Source organism: Corvus brachyrhynchos, unplaced genomic scaffold (assembly GCF_000691975.1).
Source record: "Corvus brachyrhynchos isolate BGI_N302 unplaced genomic scaffold, ASM69197v1 scaffold26, whole genome shotgun sequence".
Taxonomy (NCBI): Eukaryota; Metazoa; Chordata; class Aves; order Passeriformes; family Corvidae; genus Corvus; species Corvus brachyrhynchos.
The window spans coordinates 11,093,819-11,105,292 of NW_008239324.1; the positions used below are offsets into that span (position 1 = coordinate 11,093,819).

Genomic DNA, 11,474 nt, shown 5'->3' on the forward strand with positions numbered 1-11,474 from the left:
AGACAAGGGCAGTGCTGCATATGCATTTCTTAATTCTTTAATAGGCTCATCAAGTCAGAATTTGTATTTCCAAATCCTCAGGGAGATGGAGAAACATGGATGAGCCACAGTGCTGAGTCTAGACAAAAATTAGTTGAATCTAAATCAAGAACAGCATCAACAGTAATACCTAGAAGCACAGAACTTTATTAAGAATTGATAATTTGCCAGGCATTACTTTCTACATAGACAATGTTGTAAGATGTTGTCTATCAATAAGTTGCTACATATTCCAAAACAAGTTTAAACCAAATAATTTATCATAAGATGTGTCATCACCTGTTACATAGACTTAGCTTGCATGTGCATACCTGCACAGGACAACAGTGTTTTCTAGTAATTCTCTTGAGAGGCAGTTACATTAATTTTCTAGTAATTGCTATATAAAAATTACATGTTACCTACATGTAGAGAGTTTATGATTATTTATTGTTTAGTGCAAACCTGAATCTTGATTCTGCCCTGTTGCCCCCTCACTGGGGACTTGTGTAGACCTCCTTCCTCGCTGACTCTAGAAGCAGGTTTATACCTGAAGGGTGCCCATAAATGCCACACATACAGAATTAAAATCTTGATGCTCTGGTGCAGTGATAGATGCTGGTGATACAGTGCCTTAGTGGGGGTTTCTAGTTCAATTTTCTGTTACACTATCATAATTTGTGCTATTGCTTTGCATTGTTTTGTTGCAAGCACCATCAGTCAGGGGCTGATTAAAGATGGGCAAACCCTGCAGGATCTAGAGGTCTGGGTAAGATACCCAAAATCTTTAGTAGTTTTTCAGAGCTTAATGTGAGAGGTGGAGTTTTCTTTTCTCTCAATATTTTCAGGTGTAAATCTTTCCCTTTTCAATGGTGTATCATTTTTTGCAGGCTGCCTGATCATCCAGGGGTAGGAGGCAGTGAGCTGAAGGTAAGTGCTTTCCATCTAGAACAGAGCATTCCTTGGTTGGGGTGAACATCAGCAGAGGTTTCTGAAGAGTTTTCCCAGGCAGGGTTTTAATACTGGTGTTGATGTCCAGAAGAGAATGCAGCTTCAGCCATGTAGGTTTCTCTGAAGCCATTATTAATGTAATAGCTGTAATGAAGGGTCTGCCACACTAGAGAATAAGAAAGGAGTAAGAGGCTGATCGTTACTCATTGTCGTGTTTACAGAAGGGGTTATACATCTCTCACTGGAGACAAACCCATAGCTATCACTCCGGGGGACTATTTTTGTGCTCACTAAAGATGAATTAGTGTACATTATTTATCTTGATTTTCACAGGATCCATTGCAAAGCACATCCAGAAATGGATGACCTTTATTCTTTCTTACTCATGAGAAAGATCTGTCCAAGTCCGTGAGTGGTTTGATTGAATGAGAGCAGTGAAACCAGTCCATGGTGAAAGATTTTTAAAAAGAGAGGTGAGTGGCATTTTTTTTTTCAAAATTTGCCTGTGGTTACATGGCATAAAATGTGAAATCCAGTAAGTGGGTTGCTCAAAAATTAGAACCATCCCTCAGAGGTGTGGGAAGGTGCTCTTTTGTTACACTAGTCATCAGTTCCCTATGAGAGTACTCTAAAAGTACTCCCTATAAGAGTACCCAAAAAGGAGTGTATTTGGGTCTGCCCAGGAAGAACAGAGAAGATATCCTTGATTCTGAACTTTGATGAATTCTTCATGATAAAAGGACTTGCCAAGGATGGAACATAAGCATGCAATGGCTTGCACGTTTTTGAGTGGTGGAACTGCCCATACCTTTGAGTCCAGCTCATTCAGGTTGTGGTGTACCAGCACCCCTGAGACCAAAACATGGGCTGACAAAGCCTTGCATGGAGGGAAGGACAAGTCAGTGAGTGGGAGTGACAGCCTGACAAGTTCAATTTGAGAAGAAGTGTAGTAATAAATGGGTGGGATAATAAATGCTAGTGTAAACCACCGAGATGATGGATTTTCCTTTTAACACTGGAAGTATTTCAATAGGATGTGTTTTACTCAAACAGGAGTTGTGGGGATTGATGTAGAAGTAACTGAGTAAAAAAATCTCAGATAAGAGATCAGATCAGAATGTCTGATGGCCCGTTTAGATCTTAATAGAACTTTAAATGTTGAACTGGAACCTCTTTATGTTAGACTTGAACAGCAATTCTTGGTGGACTTCTCAAGATCCCAAGTGGCATTGAGGTTTCAAATGGGATTGTAATTTTGAATGAGCCCATGCTGCATGCCTGAGGACATTTGGCCTTATAATCTTTGCTTGCATAATACAGATAGCTAGAGTGGACCCAAGCAGTTAAAAAAGACAAATGTGTTGTGGATGAAAAGGAAAGGAGAGTCAGTGAATATTAAAAAATATCAGACTGTCATAGAAGGATAATACTGTCTTTTGGCTTCAGTTCCACAGATGGGTATTTAGAGCCCTCATGTAGATAGTGCTGAAGTGAGGGGCTGAGACAGTTCCACTGACTTCAGTGGGATCATTTTGAAGAACAGGGTTAAGTGATTCTTAGTGGACTGGGACAGAGAAGAATACTGACAACACGGTTATCTTTTGCATCTAGGGCGCTTCTTCAATCCCTGATAAAATTTGAACCATAAAGGAGAGTACACAGTAGGAAATTGAAGAAGAGATCAAAAGATCCAGAATGAAAACTTTGGCTCTTGAGGCTTAGCAGAGGAAGGGGAAAACATATAAACCTAGGAAGTGCACATGGAAGTAGTCCCCAGTTAGTGATCTTCATCACTAATTAGGGATGACAATCACTGTGGAGCCATAGGGTGGAACAGGACTAGGGTCTTTACTGAAAATCCCCCGGCTGAAATAATGCCACTTCTGTCTGCAGAGAAGTATTTGCCAAAGCCTGTTTTTTGGGTCGATATTTTGTTAAAACAGAACACCCAACCAGCAATGTTGAACTATGCTATTTCAATGTTCATAGGCAGATGTTTAAGTTAATTTAAAAAAAAAAAAAAAAAAGATTTATTTTGATTTGCCTGGGTAGAAAAATAAATAATTTCAGTCTAAGAGGTCGTGTTCAAGGGAAAAATTAAGCATTTACCCAAGCCGAAATTCTTTTGTCATTTCATTTTGTGGAAACATGGAGTCTCTTAGGCACTTACAGTGTTTGGAAATGACTGTCTTACATGGAACTCTGGGTTGCTTCTCAGCTCAGGTTCACAGGTTGGTATGGGTCATAGTTATCACAAGAATTAGCTGAAGACCATAGCAATTAACTATTTTTATGGCTTATTATCATATTCTAAATACTAAATGGTTCTGTCAAATAGTCTCAGAGAGATTTGATAGCTGACCCACAGACAGGGAACTGCCTTTGCTTACACACTTAAGCTACTAGTATTTCTAGGAAGCTATAGCTTATTCATTCATTATTATTTTATTGATGTTCAATTGATGTTTGACTAAATATAAATTAGACACTTGGTAATAATAATGTAATAGCATGAGGCAGGTGAGATTCCCCCAGGATAGTTTGTAATGAAGCTTCAAATTTTTAATAATCTTAAACTCATAAATAAATTATAACAGGTGGAATAAATGCAAAAATACTGAAATAAGCTATAAAAATGTTAAGTGGTGGTGAAGAGACATATAATCTGCTGGGAGATCTGTGTGATAATGCACATTTGGCACTAAGTCACGTCGGTCAGAACCACATCATCGCTCCCCACTCCTTCCAATCATTTCATATTTTTGTGTGCATCTACCCCTCCTATCCCATTATTATGCTGCACCATCCTGTTGCCAGACATTTTGCTTTGCCTGGGAACAGTGTTAATTTAATGCACTCAGGTGACCCCAGAGGCACTGGAATGACACGGCAGCAGCAGTCCAGAGTGCTGCAGTGAATCCTGCTGTTAACAGAAACGCCGGGGAGACCGGGACAGTTGTCTGTGAACTCTTCAGGGAAAAGTCAGGGGGAGCTGTCTCTTTGACCACACTGCCAGTGTTGAGAAGGACACATCTCCTCACTTAGCTATAGCTTTCATCTTTTCCTTGGAAGACAGGTTTCCCAGTTGCTCCTCTGTTTTTCCTGAAGAGTTAGCAAGGAGACCATAAGTCCCCCTTACCTAAGAAAAGAAAAAAACAAGGAGAAGTTACCCTTAGGTAAGGAAAGAAGGATGTAGACAAGGAGAGGATTCTGATAGTGTATTTGCTGGTTTGTTTGGGGTTTTTTGGTGCCTAATATCCTGCAAAGATTTTAAGAGATCTGAAAACCCCCATATATATTCAGTAAAAACAGCACCATTATCCAGCCTTGAAAGACAGAGCAAGATCCCAAGGCAATATTCAGTATCCGTGTTTTATACTCACCGTAGTGGGAATTGCAGAAAAATAGCATTTTGTAAAAGCTGCTGATAATTTGAAAAGTTAAGTCATGCATCAGATTAGTAAATGTAAAGAAGCTTAGTTCCTGAAATTAATTTTGCAATATTTCCATCAGCGGATGTAAGGGATACACAAAAGTCTGAAAATCTGGTCCTGTGACCATAGTCACTGGTTTACACTTTCACCTAAATTTATGTTCCAGGAATTTGGTGGATATTGAATGGCCAAAGGGTTGCATACTAGAAATTTGGCTCAATACAAGGTACAGAAAAAGACAAGTATGCTGCTTTTCTGATGTGAGAGACCTTGGTTGCTAGGAGGAAAGCATTCAAGTGTTTGCTTATGTTTTGAATGTGTTAAGAGAGTGGAATAAACAGATAACACCACGCCTCTGAAATAACATTTTCTTAAATAGTGAAACTCTTCCCTAATGAAGAAATTGCAGTAATCGCATTTCCTGAAAAATAGGGAGTTATGGTATCTGTGTAAATAAAGTGCTGTGTTTTTCCAAACACAAATCTGCTGGCAAATACGTTTTTGTATATTTGTGTAATTGGAGATTATGTATTTCAACTTCTTGTTGAAACACAGAAAATTTTTGCCTCTCCATAACAGGGTAAGGAGAGAGGAGTCACATCTGTGATTTGCAGAATCCATAGCACAGTGATGTTCTTTTTGGTAGTTATGATTATTCCTGTGCATCTGCCAGGAGGCCCATGGGCACAGAAAACAGGTCCAGCTTGAATCATTCTTCACTTTTTCCGTGAATGGTCTGGTGGAACTGTTTGCCAGTGCCTGCTGACACTTCTCTGGGGAACCACATTAAGCAATTGCTTGGGTCACCAGATGTCTGTGCCTCTTCCTTCATGTGCCAGCGCAGGCTGGGCTTGGAAGAAGGTCCTGCCCTGCTCTTGTTGTTTGCACACTGCCCAGATTTCTTGTGACTCGTGTCAGTGTGACAAAAAGCCCTTCCTATGCTCTGCTTGCTGCCTTGGATGTAGGAGTGCTGCTAGAGAAGAATAAATGCTTTGCAAGATCCCTGCCACTTTCTCATGCTGGAATTATAGAAGTCTAAAGGCTAGTTTCACACTTGGGGATCTTTTTGTCATCTTCTTGTCCTGCAAGAAAATAAGATACAAATTACTTCAAACACAGCACCTTCTGCTTCAACTTTGATGCAAAGGTCTTATAACTGAGAGAATTTATCTGTCTGTGTAAGAACTGAAAGATTAAATAGGCATTAAGCAGGCATTTAAGCTGTTTGGAGCCCTATGTGCCTCTGCTGTGTGTACATAAAGCTCGGCTCAGGGAAGGTAGCAAACGTTCTGCAGCCTCCAGCCATACCTACAAATTTGTGGTTCTGTATTTGCCCTTGACTCCCTTTAAAAGGCTCCTGTTGCTGCACAGCTTTATTCAAAGTTACCTCTGGTGAGGCAGAGTAGAGGATAACTTTTGTAGTAATTGGTAATCAAAAGGAAAGGGGAAACAAAGGAAAAGGCCAATAATGCAAGACAATCATTAAGTGCCAAATATAATTTGTCAAAAGTGTTCCTTCTAAATTGGATGGAGGCAGCATTTTTTCAGATCAATACTGCCTCACTGACTCCAGTACAGTTATGGTAGCTTTTGGCTGACAAATGGGAAGAATTGTGGTATGTCCTATGTGTAAACATTAAGAACAAAGAACTTAGTGGATTAATAGACCTTGACTGTGGTCACATATCGCTGTAAAATTGGGATTGGCAATATGCAAGGGTTGAAGTTGGCACAAATCACACACATGGCCTGATTAGCTATGAGCCAGCCTCGTAGATCAGTACAGCCAGAAGTTCAAAGCTCCACAGCAAACTGAGCTCAGTAGTAAATATTATCAAGGAGTACATAACCTGGTTCTTGGTGATCTTAGTGGGAAAACATATTGAATTCATTCAGAGTTTGAGCTATCAGAGAAAGTGCATTAAGTATTTAACCCAGCTGTTGCCCATCTTTAGCCATACATCTTACCCAGCCTTATACATTTAATTACCAATATAACGTGTTCTTGCTGTGACTTAATGCAATATTATATTCTTACTCAATGTTACTATGGGTCAAATACTGTGTTTTATTTCAAAATGCATGCTGGCAATAGAGAAAGCAGGTGTCATACAACAGAGGGGCAACCTCATAACAGGAAGTGGCATTTCAGCTGAAGTTTCAGAGGGAGAATGATATTCTGGCTATTTCCTAGACCAGAATGTCGTAGTAGCCTGCTGACAGAAGCAAGCAGTTCATCATTTCTTAGCTGGTGTTCATTAGCCCTCACAGTGCAATAGGAGCCCCTGGCTCTGGCAGCAGAATTCTGCATCTGTGGAGACAAAGCCCTTGTCATCTAAGCAAACCATAAAAACTTGTCCTGAGTCCCAAGAAACAGTGTTTGCACTGGAACTCGGGCATCTTAATTCACAGCCAGCACAGCTTACACTCGAGACCAGATGCAGTGTGCCACTCTGGGATCCCCTGGGAGGAAGGAGTCACCCATATGTGTGCACACCTACAAACCTCTGCATCTGGCAGCCTCACACCTTCCTGAAGACAGGTCTGCAGCAAGAAGGAGCATCACAGCTGCATTTTTCATCAGAAGAATATGCTAATTTTTGCTGCAACAACTGTATATAACCTGACAATTAATCTCTCCGGTCTCTGGGGTTCACTTTTTCTGTGGTTGTGTTTAGAATCCCCAAATGATTATGTACTAGGTAGAAGATACCTGATAATATATTGTCTTCCTATCTTTCTATTTTGTCTAAAGCTGTATTAATATAATTTCTTAGGTGTCATCGTGTCTTTCTCAACATCAATCCATTGTGAATCATGCAGACACAGCAATGAAAGAACAGAACCTGCTGCAGCCTGTGAGCTACAAGAAATTTCAGCTGGAGGGCTGCATAAGGGCTTTGCAAGACCACCAGTAATTTTTTATATTCAGAGCTAAATAGAGCAATAAGATGGAATTTAAGCTTTAGTGCAATGGATTGCAACTCTTCAGTCAATCAAATTATAGTTCAATCAGTTCATTTTAATCACTTCTCTGGAGAGAAGTAAACCCTTATGTTGAAGAATATGCAGCAATTTTATTGATGGAAAGTTTAATTGTTTCATTTTTCCTTACCGTCTGTAACACACTAGACTTTTAATCAGTGGGAACTGAAGTTATAATGAAGTAAAGTCCACTTTCCACAGTTCACAACTAGCTGAAAATAATTGGGTTGAGACTCCCATCCAGACAGTGTAATGCCTCTGGCATTTTCCTGAAAACTACACTTAATTGCTTTGCTGATGTTGTTAAGTGGTCCTAAGGGGGATGAAGTAGTAAAGCTGCTCACATATGCAGGGAAACAATACACAAAAAATGTCTTACAAGGTCCTTAAAGGAGGCCCAACTAGTGACTAGAAGACAATATATTGCATTTCCCTTCCCCCCACTTTTCTATACCAGAGAGAACACACAGGAGAGACTGATAAACTGGAAATTCTATAAACACTAACAGTATTTTTATTTAAGGGCAGTGAGCTTGGGAGCAGAAGTACAGAAAACATCAAAGCAGAGCTCTTGCAATCAAACCTGCAACTTAAGGCTAGCCCAAGTTGCTTGGCATTTTTATGCTGAACACTGGTGAGCTGCTGCCTGTCTTCAGCACCTTGGCCCGAAGAACAGATGTACTCTTGTCCCCAGGGAGGGAGGACAGCTTGCTCTCTGAGCTCTAAAGTGACAGCATGTGAGCCAGCCGTGAGCTGAAAGCCTTGTGCAGGCATCAGTGGGACCAGCACATGTACCCTGTTAGGCTCTAAACATAGCCAGGGAAGGAATAACACTTTGGCATTTCTCCTTATTTAGTACTCATGGCTGTATGGCAATTGTTTAAAATGATGAATTGATAGACTCAAGGATATTCTGATGAAGAAATACATTAGCTGCTTAATGGAGAAAAATATTTATTTAGGGTACTGGCCACTGAAATCAGTGTTGGAACTGGAGCTGTTTTGGGGAGAACTACCGAGCTAATTTAGCTCTAAGTGGGAGGGTTTTGTTGGTTTTCTTTGTCCTTGTTTATTTAGATACGTGGCACAGTAAAGCCTCTCTCAACAGCCTGACCTTCCTCAGCTTCTATTTGTGTAAACTTCAGTATGACCTTTCCTTATTCTGTTCTTGCTTTTACAGGCTCTGAGCTGAACAACTATCCCCTGACAACTTTCTAGAAAGGAACATAGGCAAAATTGAGCCATGGAGTTCTAAACCTAAAATCTTAAAAGTTCCCTTAACCCTACATCTGACCCCAGGTGCCTTTGGGAGTCTCTGAGTTGGACCTCAAATGTTGGCCAGCATAACTCTACCAGCACCTGAAATGATGCTTTTTCCACTGAAACCGGCTGAAGTATAGACAGGACTCAAGGACCTTGACATGTGGCCCCATGTGAGCCTCACCATTCCCCATAATAAGCTTTAACACTTATTTCTCCTATGGTGAAATAATAACTTCCCATGTGCTGGAACTGCCAACCATATGCCAAGGAGATGAGCCCTCAGTGCGAAAGTGCACTGTGTCCAATTCAATCTGCTTGCCTGTCTCTGGGAAAACAGCTCAGCAGCAGCAGCAGTGCTGGGCTCTGCTGTTCCCAGGGTCCTGTTTTGTCATAAGTAACGTGGTGTGGAATGGTTTTATCAAATGCACCAAATGATGACTGTGTTGCAACAACTGATGGGAGACAGTGCTTGGGTTTTGTACTCTCAGAGATGCTGAGGAACCAGGGCAAATCTACATTGCAGAGGACAAAAAACCAACCTGATGTGCCTGGCTGAAATTTGCCACTACGCTATCTGGCTGTTTTAGAGGGTACCCTGCCCTGACCCTTCTTTTTGGGACAGGGTTGCTGTCCCAGAAGTTCTTCCTGGAGCTGTAATGCAGTCCCGTGCAGCAGCACAACTGCCAGCTGGCCCTTATTGCCAAGCAGAGCTGCTTGCTGGGGCTCACATGCTTTAAAGTCTTACCCTGGGTCTCAACGGAAACAAGGGGGAGAATGATTTGACACGTTACCCTGATTTGACATACTGCATGGTTACAACATGGTGTGTCCTCCACATGAAATCCAAACTATGTGTTAGTGTGCAGGCACAAATCTGACTCTTCCTGATAAACTGTTCATGTGGAAAGATACAATTTGCATGGTTGTCATCAAAGCCAGCGTATGTATTCATTTGTGGAAGCATGTCAGACACCATATGTCACTAATATGCCTTTGATATGTTGGTGTCTGAATTATTTTTTTAGCTGCTGAATGGCATATGTTTAAATGTAAACATCTGTTCTGTGTCTGTACTGTCTGTATTATTTTTTCTTTATTTCTGTATTCTCTTTTGACTAAAAGTTTGATTTAAACCTAGAAAAAGTGTGGGATTCATCCTATTTTTAAAGAACAGTTTTTGTAGTATTTTAACATGTGGCCAATGGATATCTTCTCACAGATGAGAAGGTCACTTAAAAGAGAATTTCTTCCCTTTCAGTAACCAAAAAAAATTCAGTTCCCAGGCAAAATAAAAATTAGATTTGACTACAAGTTTGTTAAATGAAAAAAATATTGTTTTAGTTTTGAGCAGGTTCTGCAACGTATGGATTTGCTGAAAAGAAATCCTTGTAAGAGCCATATGTTACACCATGATGACAGTAAATTGGTCGTATCCAGAAACTTTTTTGATTCAGTTAAAGAACTTGCAGTGTAATAAATGATTTAATAAAGGAATGAAATAATATGCTATGTTTGTTAGGCTATTCATTATACATGGGTGAAACTCAAAAGCAGTGTCACAACAAAGGGACTCAAAAGCAGTTATTGCAACTCATCAATCAACTGAGCCACTGCGGCACCCTTCAGAATGCTACAGCCAGCCTAAAAGGCATGGTCTGGGCAAAAGCAGGGAATGAAACTTTACTATCATAGCAAAAGAAGAAGAGAGTTTATGAACCAGCTGGGGATACCTGGAGAGTCCAGACATGAGTGTCTAACGCTCAAGTGCAGGAGGGGCTTATGAAACATTGCAAAGTGAGCAGCTGTGTTGGAAATGGTGGCCCATCGTGAATCTGCAGAGCTACAGGTACCCACGCAGTGAACCTTCCAGCTGAGCTCTGGGAGTGTCCCAGGACTACGGCATTCTGCCTTTCGGCAAGAACTCACCCAATTCAGCAACAAATAACAAATGTCAGCTCTTGGTGGACTTAGGCAGCCTAGGCTTTATTTTCTGTTTGTATGGTTTGGCTCAGGCATTTAACAGACAAATGGCCATTGAATATAACATAGGAAAATCAAATCTGTCTAAATCCAAAAGCTTCATGTCACTGTCACAGAGTCATAGCATTTCATAGCCACAGCTTAAAGCAAACCACATCAAAACAAACCACGAACAGCTGAGTGCAGTTGACCACCAGCTAGTTCATAAAAAGTGCCTGGAGTAGCCCAAAACGCACCTGCGGCCATGGCAGAGCCACTGCCCGGGCAGCGGGGCCGGCCGGGATGAGGGGCCTCGGAATCAGTCAGTGCCATCTTGTGGCATTTCAGGATATTAAAACGCCCTTGAGCTATAGTAACTGCAAATGTCCTTGGAATCCGCCACAATTCCAAAAATTGCAATGGTACCACATACAAAGCCCATGCAGCTACGTGTGCTTGGCCATAGCTGCCGCGGCTGTGCATGGAGAGGCTCAGCACCTGAATGATTAATGAGGCAACTGCCTACCAATTATGGCTCATTGGAGGGGCACAGATTAATGCACGTAATTAGAAATACTGGGAACAGATGGAGAATTTTGCAACATCAAAAGCCTGCTCCTTATTAGCCATGTCCTGCGCGGGCAAGTACAGCGCCAGGCAAGTGGTTTGCCCTGCACAGCCGTCTCCTGGGGCAGAGCTGGCACCCCGGGAAGAGGCTGCTCCCACAGGACACCCACCTGGGATTGTGTGTGGGTGCCTGCAGTGCCCGGGGCAAGGCTGAATTGTGCTGAAAGCCACTGGCCAGCCCCCATCACCCACCGACCAGGGACCCTGCCAGCACAGCCCGAGTTTGATGCTTGGAGG

The 11,474-nt window shown here is 41.5% G+C and overlaps 1 long non-coding RNA gene across 1 annotated transcript in view; it reads left to right on the forward strand.

The window, feature by feature from the left end:
* The window catches only part of LOC108448355, a 29,856-nt gene extending 19,701 nt beyond the window's left edge, over positions 1 to 10,155 (forward strand). Inside the window, exons 2-4 of the long non-coding RNA XR_001864247.1 lie at positions 909 to 948; positions 1,303 to 1,442; positions 8,569 to 10,155. This is a non-coding gene — a long non-coding RNA (uncharacterized LOC108448355). The remainder of the gene's footprint in view (positions 1 to 908; positions 949 to 1,302; positions 1,443 to 8,568) is intronic.
* Positions 10,156 to 11,474: the final 1,319 nt, after the last annotated feature.